The following is a 9,847-nucleotide window of genomic DNA, read 5'->3' as shown; positions in this document are numbered from 1 at the left end:
CTTCTACATATGGAATACACAGAATTAAAATTAACTACATCTGTGGGAAGATACACTGGAGCAGTTCAACATCAGCAGTTAAAACCAGGCTAGAGACTGACTGTGGAACAGTACATCAACTTCTCATATGTAAGTTCAGGATAAGCTGAAGAAAAGTGAAACAAGTCACAAAAAACCACAATATGACCTTAAATTTCAAGAACAGATTTGCTGATGAAGCACTGGAAGAACTCACTCATCGATGCCAGGAAATTTGGAAGACAGCCAATTGACTCAAAGAGCTCCATATTTGTATCATCTCCAAAGAAAGGTGACCCAATAGCATGTTCAAACGATAGAACAATATCATTGGTGTCACATGCAAGCAAATTTTGCTGAAGATTACCCAACCATGGTTGTAGCATTGCATTGATGGCAACTGCCAGAGGTTCAGGCCTGATTCAGAAAAGAACATAATTGCTGATGACAGATGGATCTTGGCTCAAAGCAGAGCATACCAGAAAGATGTTTAAATGTGATCCGCTCACTATGCCAAAGCATGCCACTGTGTGGACCATAATAAACAATGGATAACCTTGAAAGCATAGGAACTCCAGAACACTTTTATTGTGCTCATGCAGAACTTGTACCTGGATCAAGAGGCAGTTGTGAGAAGAAAACAAGGGGATACTGCATGGTTTAACATCAGGAAATGTGTATGTCAGAGTTTTACACCCTCACCATATTTATTCAATCTGCATGATGAACAAATCAGAGCATCTGGTTTATATGAAGAAGCATATGGCAGTAGGATTAGAGAAAGTCTTAACCTGGGCTACACAGTCCTTGCTTTCTGAAGTTGAGGAGGATCTAAAGCACTTGCTGGTATTGATCAAGGATTGCATCCTTCAGTACGGATTGTGACTCAATGTAAACAAGAACAAAACCTTCACAACTGGACCCATCAGTAACATCATAATTAACAGGGAAAAAGTTATAGTTATCAATGACTTTGTATTATTTGGCTCCGTGATCAATGCTCATGAAAGCAGCAGTCGAGAGATCAAAAGATGTATTGCATTAGGTAAATTTGCTACACAAAACCTCTTCAGAGTATTGAAAAACAAGGATGTTGCTTTGAGGAGTAAGGTGTGGCTACCCCAAGCCATAATATTTTTCATTGCTTCATATGTATATGAATGTTGATTATTGAATAAATATGACTATAGAAAAATTGATGCGTTTGAACTGTGGTGCTGGAGAATATGGAAAGTACCATAACATGCTAAAGGGACAAGCATCTCTCTTGGAAGAAGTATGGCCAGAGTGCTCCTTAGAGGGATGGATGGTAAGACTCTGCCTTACATACTTTGGGCACATGGTCAGGACAGACCAGTCCCTGGAGAAGGACATTATGCTGGAAAAAGTAGTGGGGCAGCGAAAACGAGGGAGGACCTCATTGTCACAGTGCTGCACCAAGGGCTCCTGTTTGGGAACAATTGTGAGGATGGTGCAAGGCCATGAGTTGCTTTGTTCTGTTGTGCATAGGGGAGCTATGGGTCAGAACCGACTGGATGGCATCCAACGACATCTCAAATACATTGCAATATTGTTGGGAATTAAAAGTGTAAGGAAATTATAAGAACATCACTAAGCAATATGAAATCAAAGTGCTTGCTGTGCCCTAAACCAAACAAACAAAAACAAGCCTAACTCACTGCCATCACATCGATGCCAACTCATAGCAACCCTATAGGACAGGATAGAATTGCCCCTATGGGTTTCTGAGACTGTGAAAGTTGAAAACCCTGCGTTTCTCTGGAGGAGTAGCTGGTGGTTTCAAACTGCTGAACTTGCAGATTGCAGCACACTATGTAACCACTATGCCATCTGAGCTCCTTGCTGTGCCCCCAAACCCTAAATTTTATACCATGACTCATACAGAAAGGTAATAAAGTGCCCACATTGAAAACCATCCACTTAATCAAGACTCCCAAACCTCCTAAATATACAGACCATGTTCTCCTCATTCACAGATGTAATGCAGACTATCTTATTGTGACAAAAATAAACTCCACTTTGTCCTTTCAACAAGTTGTTCTAATGATAACTTTTTAGAATCCAGCATTCAACAATAATGTTAAAGGTCTACCAAGATCCAATTAAGACCTTCTTGCTGCCATGGCTCAAGACTTTCACCTTGGAAATAGCTAGCTCCCTTTAGCCTTTCACTTAGAAATCACGTTGACAACAACAAGGTCAGTCAGTTTAACCCAACTCCCTTTTTAAAGACTTTTAATTTTAATTCAATGCCTGTACTAGTGAGTTTAATTTGTTTCCTAGAAATAAGGGACTTATTAAAAGAGGAACTCTTTGAAATAATGATCAGATTTGGAAAATGTGTATCCCGCATTGCATCTGCTTTAATTATTGACAGCACTGCTCTTTCTCTGACTGTGCTGGCCATTATTTGTTGTATGCATATAAAAGGAAAACTAATGTAGTGAAGGTGTAGGCCCAGAAAAGTACATTCCTCAAGGCAGCCCCAGGGTCTAAAAAGTTCAGAAAGTTCCTTCTCACGCCAGTAACTCTGGACAGCTTTGCCTCAGGTCACTTACAAAATTCTTATGAGAGCCTCCAAGGAGAATAGGCGCATGAGCAGTTCTATGCTTCTTTCCTCCACACTACAGGGCCCCAGTGGTGGGCTGTGAGTCACATGGTCGGCAGATTGAAACCAACAGCAGCACCGCAGGCGAAAGACTGGGCTTTCTACGCCCACAAACAGTTCAGAGTCTCAGAAACCCACGGAGGGGGGTGTCGTTTGGAGTCAGCACTGATGCCGTAGCTGTCAGTTTAGAAAGTTCTTTTGTTCCTTCCCCACAAGAACACCAAGGACAACAATCAACAATCAGTAGATCCTCTGACAACTCTGTGATGCAATTAGAAAGATCCGGCCACAAGACAAACACAAAGCAAGGGGGTGGTGAAAAGTCACTGGTAAGTAGGAGAAATACTTTCCTTTCTACTGCAAATGCCCTTTCCCCTCCCCACTTGGTGACCATGGTGATGGCAGCAATGGCCACTCTGATAGCAACCCATAAACTCTTCTTAGTGCTCCAATCAGATCTTGCTCAGACATATTATAATAAAACCGGTGCATTATTTTACTCCAAAAATATTTAGAAAAATTTTTTTTCACATAACATATTTTCCATGAATATTTTTGAAGACCTCTTGTACCCAAAGGTAAGGCCAAAAGTATTGCTATGAATCAAACAATGATGAGATACCATCTTACAATAACAATTAAAATTTCTAAATTTTTTTTAAAGAGAATAATAAATGCTGGAGAGATTGAAACTCTTCTACACTGCTGGTGGGCTGGTAAGTATGTGCGACCATCGTGGAAATGGATATGGATATGGCCAGGCCTAAAACAAATGGCAATGGAAATACCGTCATGAGCCGTGTGCGATCAATAATTACTTAGACGCTCTTGGACATTTTCGAACGCTCGGCTTATTCACTTCAAACACACATCAAACAATCTAATGATCTTCAAATGAACTTAAGTCATTAGTTATAAGGGTAACACAAGGTTAATTCAGCATCATATCAGTTACTGGCCCTTAGTCCTGTTAGGCATTGCCTTCATCGGTGGACTCGCCAGGGTAGAGCTGGAGAAAGCAAGAGTGGATGTCTCCTCCTAGGCTTCTAACTCTCTGAGTTCAGCCTCTCTACCCGGGCCTTTATAGGCGGTCTTGCTGGCTCTTTGATGTCCTTCTTGCGTTCGGCCAAGTCTTATGAGGGTTCCCCAGATGTGTCTGGGGAGCTTCTAGGTGCCGCCCTGGTAGGGGGTTTGCTTCTTTTCAGTGAGTCTGCAGTGATGCAGCATTTCTTACTGGGCTTTTAATATCTCTCAAAAATGGAGTCACTTATGTTCATTGGTGGTATGTCATTCAGCATCTGGCAATGAAGTTCCGTGTCTTGACAGGTAGTTTTAACATGCTCTCATCACTAAGCAATACTCTTGCTGGATATATACCCCAAAGAAACAAGAGACAGTTCATGAACAGACTTAGGCTCTCCCAGGTTCCTTGCAGCACAGTTCATGAGAGCAAAGAGTTGGAAAGAGCCCAAATTGCCATCAGTAGAAGAATGGGGGGGAAAAAACCCTTTGGTACATGCACACCATGGAATACTATGCATCCTTAAAAAACAGCAATGATGACAATTACAAAGCTCAAATATGGTGAGGAGAAAAGCATCAGAGCAAAAATTATGAGCCCCCTATTTGTGGAGGGCTGTGGGGGATGGTGAGAGCCCAAAACCCATCTGCAGGGTATCTGGTCAGACTGAGCCACTGGCAGATCTGCTCTATCCACAGGCAAGAGGCGCGATTAGCCTTACTACCAGCCAGAGACCACTGTAAACTTGATTATGTGGATTGACCTTGATATTTGGCCAGTTGACCACCCTATAGACCTTTTTCCCCCTGGCTTTTTTGATTATGGTTAAGGGTCTTTTCCTTCTTATGCATTATTAGTATTTTGTTTATATAATATTATGGCTTTTACCTTTATCACCTAAGCATGATTTTGTTTTTTATTGTTTCTATTGGGTCTCCCAGCTGTGAAGCACAGGAGGAGTGCATTCAATCCATTACAATGAGAATAATGGATACAAGGCGTTATAGGGAATACAGGGCAGAGGAGGGGAGATAGAGAGGAAAAGGGGATTCCTGGAGTAACAGGAGTGGGAGAGAGCAGGAGTTGGGAGAGAGCACCAGAATGGATTGTGATTGCATAACTCATCTTAAAGATGATTTAACGATGGGGGTTGGAGGGTGCTATAGAATTGATGTGGGGGTGGTTGTATAATTCTCCATGATATGATTGAGCTACTGAATTATATGATATGTAAATCACTTGCCAATAAAACTGTTGCCAATAAAACCATGAAACACCTCAAGACGTGGAGGGACCTGGAAACCATTATGCAGAGTGAATTTAGTCAATCACAAAAGGACAAATATTGTATGAGTCCACTACTCTTAGGATAAACACCAAGATGAAGGCACACTTCTGCTTCCAGGTCATGCACTCCTCTAACCCTGTCTGCCAAACATCGCAGCAGAGAGCCTGACTAGCGCCCATGAAGCATACAGAACCACTTTTACATATACATGATAAAAAACACTGACATAGCAGACCTCACTTCAGCTGGGGTCAGCTTCTCAAGATTGAAGGAAAGGGAGTTGACGAATTAGGTGTTGCCATACAAAATTGTACTATAGTCACCCCCAAATCAACAAACAGTCCTTCAAGAGTGATAATCGAATCTGAAGGGAAATTCAAATCAAGATAGGAGGAGGGGAGCATGCATTGTTGTTCGTATGAATATGAAGCAGACCAACCTCCCAATGGGGAGAAAAATTGCTTAATAAGTGTATTTAGAATCCAAGGGAAGAATATGCCTGATGTTATGTTCCTAATTAGACACTTTATATCTAGTTTCTATTCAGCCCCTGGTGACCCGGGATGTGTCCTATAAACTATTTGGACTTTAGATCCTGTTTTTTCCAGATGGGCAACATCCTTCATAGGCCATGCCACAAGGACTCACTGTGGAAACCCCACTAATTGAACTGATTTCTACCTTTAACTCACTTGAAGTCCTTGGACTTAAGGCCAAAAACACATGATGTGAGAAGAAGCAGATAGATAACTGCTATACACAGATATAGAACACAGGGATTACTGTATACTTATTATCTAGAGGTCCTTCTTACTTTATTATGTACTAATCTGGCAGGCCTGGTCCTGTCAATGAATATTATTGAGAGCTTTGCCTTATTGCCAACCCTGTTGTTTGTGTGGCGTCCACTAGCTTAATAATTTAATCTGGACGAGTCAATAATTAGTGTACTGTGGTACATAACCAGCCTACACTTACATAATCTCATTTCCTCCATGTGCTAAAGTCTTTACCATTGGTCAAATTAATAACAGAATCAATAGAATAAACTTATACCCAAGATAAATGATTGATAATAATCTCTAACACAAAATGACGATGTCTTGGCCCTGCTTGATATTCACCCTCATAAAGAAATCACTGATGATATGGGTGCCACAGAAAAATGTAGCAAAGAAACTAGGTGGTGCCTGGGTATCAGAAAGAATAGTGTCTGGAGTCTTACAGACTTGCTTTTAAACGAGCTGTCATGTAAGTGAGGTGTCAATTAAGTCCATGTGGAAGAAGCACATCAGCCTGTGCGACCCAAGGATTGTAAATAATAACATCCAAATCCAATGGTGTGAAGGATATCAAAGCTTAAATTGTGACTACCTGGTTTAAAACAGGCTATGATTGAGGAAGCCCAAAATTAATTACTAGGATCTACATTTTGATGATTTCCCTCTGACCATACTTGAGGGATGTGAAGAACTTTGTTATCAGACAGTGAGTATTGTAGGGATGATTATAGCAGATTATAGGCAGGTTAAAATGTAGCATTTTATTTGAACCACATTTTGACCCATTAAAACGTTCTATCAGTTTAAATATATATATATATACACATGGATTAAGCCTCAGGTGAATCCTCCTGTGAACATAGGCCAGGGATGAGAATAGCCTTGTAATCATAGAGACTACATTGGAAAGTGGATTATGGTGGATGTATTTAGGTTGAAATCTTACACCTTATCATTAGATCTTACTTTTGACCCATTTTAAAGTTGTTCTCAAAACAAACTCACTGCCATTGAGTCAATATTGACTCATAACGACCCCCACTGGGTTTCTGAGACTATAACTGCTTACAGAAGTAGAAAGCCAAATTTTGCTCCCAAGGTGGTTTTGAAGGGCCAACTTTGAGGACCACAGCCCAACATGTCACCATTGAAACACCATGACTCTGAAAATTGTTCTAGTTTGTAAATTTTTTTAAGCAGGATTTTTCTTTGCTATTGTTGTTAACTCTTTTGACTCTGTTTTTGTTTCTGTATGTTTTTCGGTACATGAAATCCAGGATGGGTGAATCTACAGAGAAAGTAACTGAATTAATGGTTTGTTGGGGGTGTGGCAGTGGTTAGTTACAAGTATTACAAGAAAGAAGAAAATGGTCTAAATTGATTGTGGTCAGACTGTACAAATCTTGATATAATTGAATGATGGAAATGTATTTTATTTGTACTATGTCCCAATAAAGCTCTTGCTCAAAAGGGTTGCTGTGAAATCATAGAAGTCTTGATTAAACAAAACATCAAAAACGTGACACTCACTCTTGTTTCTCCGCATGTCCTCCATCTAGGTCTATATAATTCTGAGGACTATGTTTCTCCATTTCTAACCTTTCCCTGGTGAATTCTGTGTTCGGCGGTTAACATCGTGTGAAATGGCAGTCTTGGAATCCTTAAGGACGCAAATTGTGTTCTTTTTCAATGATATTTGACTTAGGGAACCAAAGAAAAGATCAGGAATGAAGAGTGTATGGGGTTATATTTCCCAATAAACTTCTTGCAAGACATCCCTTTCTACACATGAAGCACGAGCATTTGCAGTGTTGTGATGGAAAGCACATCAATGCCATATTCAGCTTTCCTAAAATGACCTCTTAATAATGTCCATGATCGTTTGTGTGCTTCACAAAATACTTCAAAGATTACCCTTTGGGGAGTCAGTTTCAAAAACAGGCACAGTGACCTTGTGAGTTAATAACTCTGCCTTGAATTCACTGGCCTAGCAGAAGCCATATTTCTTTTGAAGACATGAGACAAATGCAAATGTATTACTGAGCACACTCGTCTACAACCATCCAGATCGCAGAGACATGTCCTAGTTTTCTAGAGCTGCTTTAACAGAAACAGCAGAAGTGGGTGGCTTTCAAGTGCAGAGATTAATTTTCTCACAGTTTCAGAGGCTAGAAGTCTGAATTCAGGGTATAAGCTAGAGGCGAAGGATCTTTCTCTTCCTATAGGCTTTGAGGGAAGAAATCTTTCCATTTTGTAGCTCCTGCATTCCTGGGTTCCTTGGCAGTTCTCATATGGCCCAGTCATCTGCTTTTTTATAATTCAGAAGTGATTAGTTTCAGGACACACCCTATTTTTGTATATTAGCTAAACCATAACATTGGATTACATTATGGAAGGTGATTTCTTCCATTCCATGCATAGATATAGAGGTTAGTTTTCCAATGCACATTTTGGAAAACCACATTTGGATCCATAACTCATAGAAAGAAACAGGAAAGGGTGGTATATGAAAAGCAAAGAAAGAAGCTGAAAACATTTCAATGGAATGCTGGATAAAATGTAACCTTAACGCATTGCTGTTATGTCACTTCCAACTCATAGCAATTATAAGAATTTACAAATATCATATCAAGTATACCTCAAGAATTAACAGAAAGCAGGGACAAAGAAGTAAGGGAAGTCATGAACATAATATATGAACAATGAGCAGATCAAAGGAGGTGCCGTTGTTGACAATGTCATTGTTTGCTGTAGTAGAGTAAATGTCGCGTGGTCTTGTGTCAACTTCATGATCACTGGTATGTTTGGGTTCATTGTGTCAGCTATTTTCTCCATTCGTCTCATGAAGGGTCGTCCTCCTTCTCAGTGATCCTTCACTTCATCAAATGTATCTTTCCGTAGCAGTTCGTCTTTCCTGATGACATGTCCAAAGTGAGTTAAAGTCCTTACTTCTAAGGAATATCCTGGCTGTCCTGCTAACATTGATTTATTCATTCATTTCGTAGCCCTTGGTATTCTTCCCCAATACCACAGTTCAAAAGCATCATGTCTCCTGTCTTTTTCTCTTTTCATTGTCCCGCTGTCATTTGCATGCAGGGTAATAGAGAAAGACCGTGGCTTGGTCAGATGCACATGAGTCGTTAAAGTGACATCTTTGCTTTACTAAAATTTTAAAAAGGTCTTTTGCAGTAGATTTGCCCAATGTAGTATGCTCCCTATTTTCCCCTGTCACCCCGCCCCCAAATAAAAACAAACTTACAATCATAATGTGGATTCTGATAGTGTTTCTGAGGCTTGAAATCTGTATTGAAACAGACTCATCTTTACAGAACGGCCCCAACGATCTTTTGGCATGCAGTTTGTTGCTTACCTGACAGTACTGTGAGAGTTCCTATCCAATGTAATACATTGTTTATTTTATTAACCGCCACTTTCTGGCCCACAGTTATTGTTTCAAAAAAACTGAAATAAATCCTATAGCATGTCCCAAATTTAAGGTCCAGTTCCACAGGGACCTACTATCATTCTTCAACATCTTCTTTCTCACATTCATGTTTTCTTGAAGAAAATAGCAGCAAAACCCATTGAAGTAAAATCTTGTTCTCTTGTTTGATGTCTACTCATTTTTAAGTTTTCTTTACATGGAAACAATCCCTCAGCTTGCATTGAACGAGTTTTTAGAAATAATAATACAAACTGAAAATACATCATTAGATATTGTTTAACCAAAAAAGTACTGCTGTAAAATTACTAAGATAAAATTGTACATATAACCTTTCATGGCTAGTCAAAATTTGAATTTTTATTTTTCTAAAGGGATATGTATCACTATTGGTAGATATTTTAATTTTATGTTTATACTGTTCAGGGTGAAGATTATATAATCAGAATGTTGACTATCATTCAACAAATGTTTAAAAGGCCGACTGCATTAGGATTTGGCTCACTGGTATAGTGTGGTATCTTCAGTAGCAAATGTTTCACCACCCCCACCCCCAATCTCCCACCCCTCATCACACAGAACAACAGCAAAAAATAAAAGTCGAAGAAACATCAGGCTGTGCCGTAAGAGTTTGAAGCACTGGAGAATAGTATCCCGTGCTTTGGTC

Source organism: Echinops telfairi, unplaced genomic scaffold, assembly GCF_000313985.2.
Source record: "Echinops telfairi isolate 266 unplaced genomic scaffold, ASM31398v2 ScPeMD7_7472;HRSCAF=8510, whole genome shotgun sequence".
NCBI lineage: Eukaryota > Metazoa > Chordata > Mammalia > Afrosoricida > Tenrecidae > Echinops > Echinops telfairi.
Note: the sequence above shows the minus strand (reverse complement) of the source record.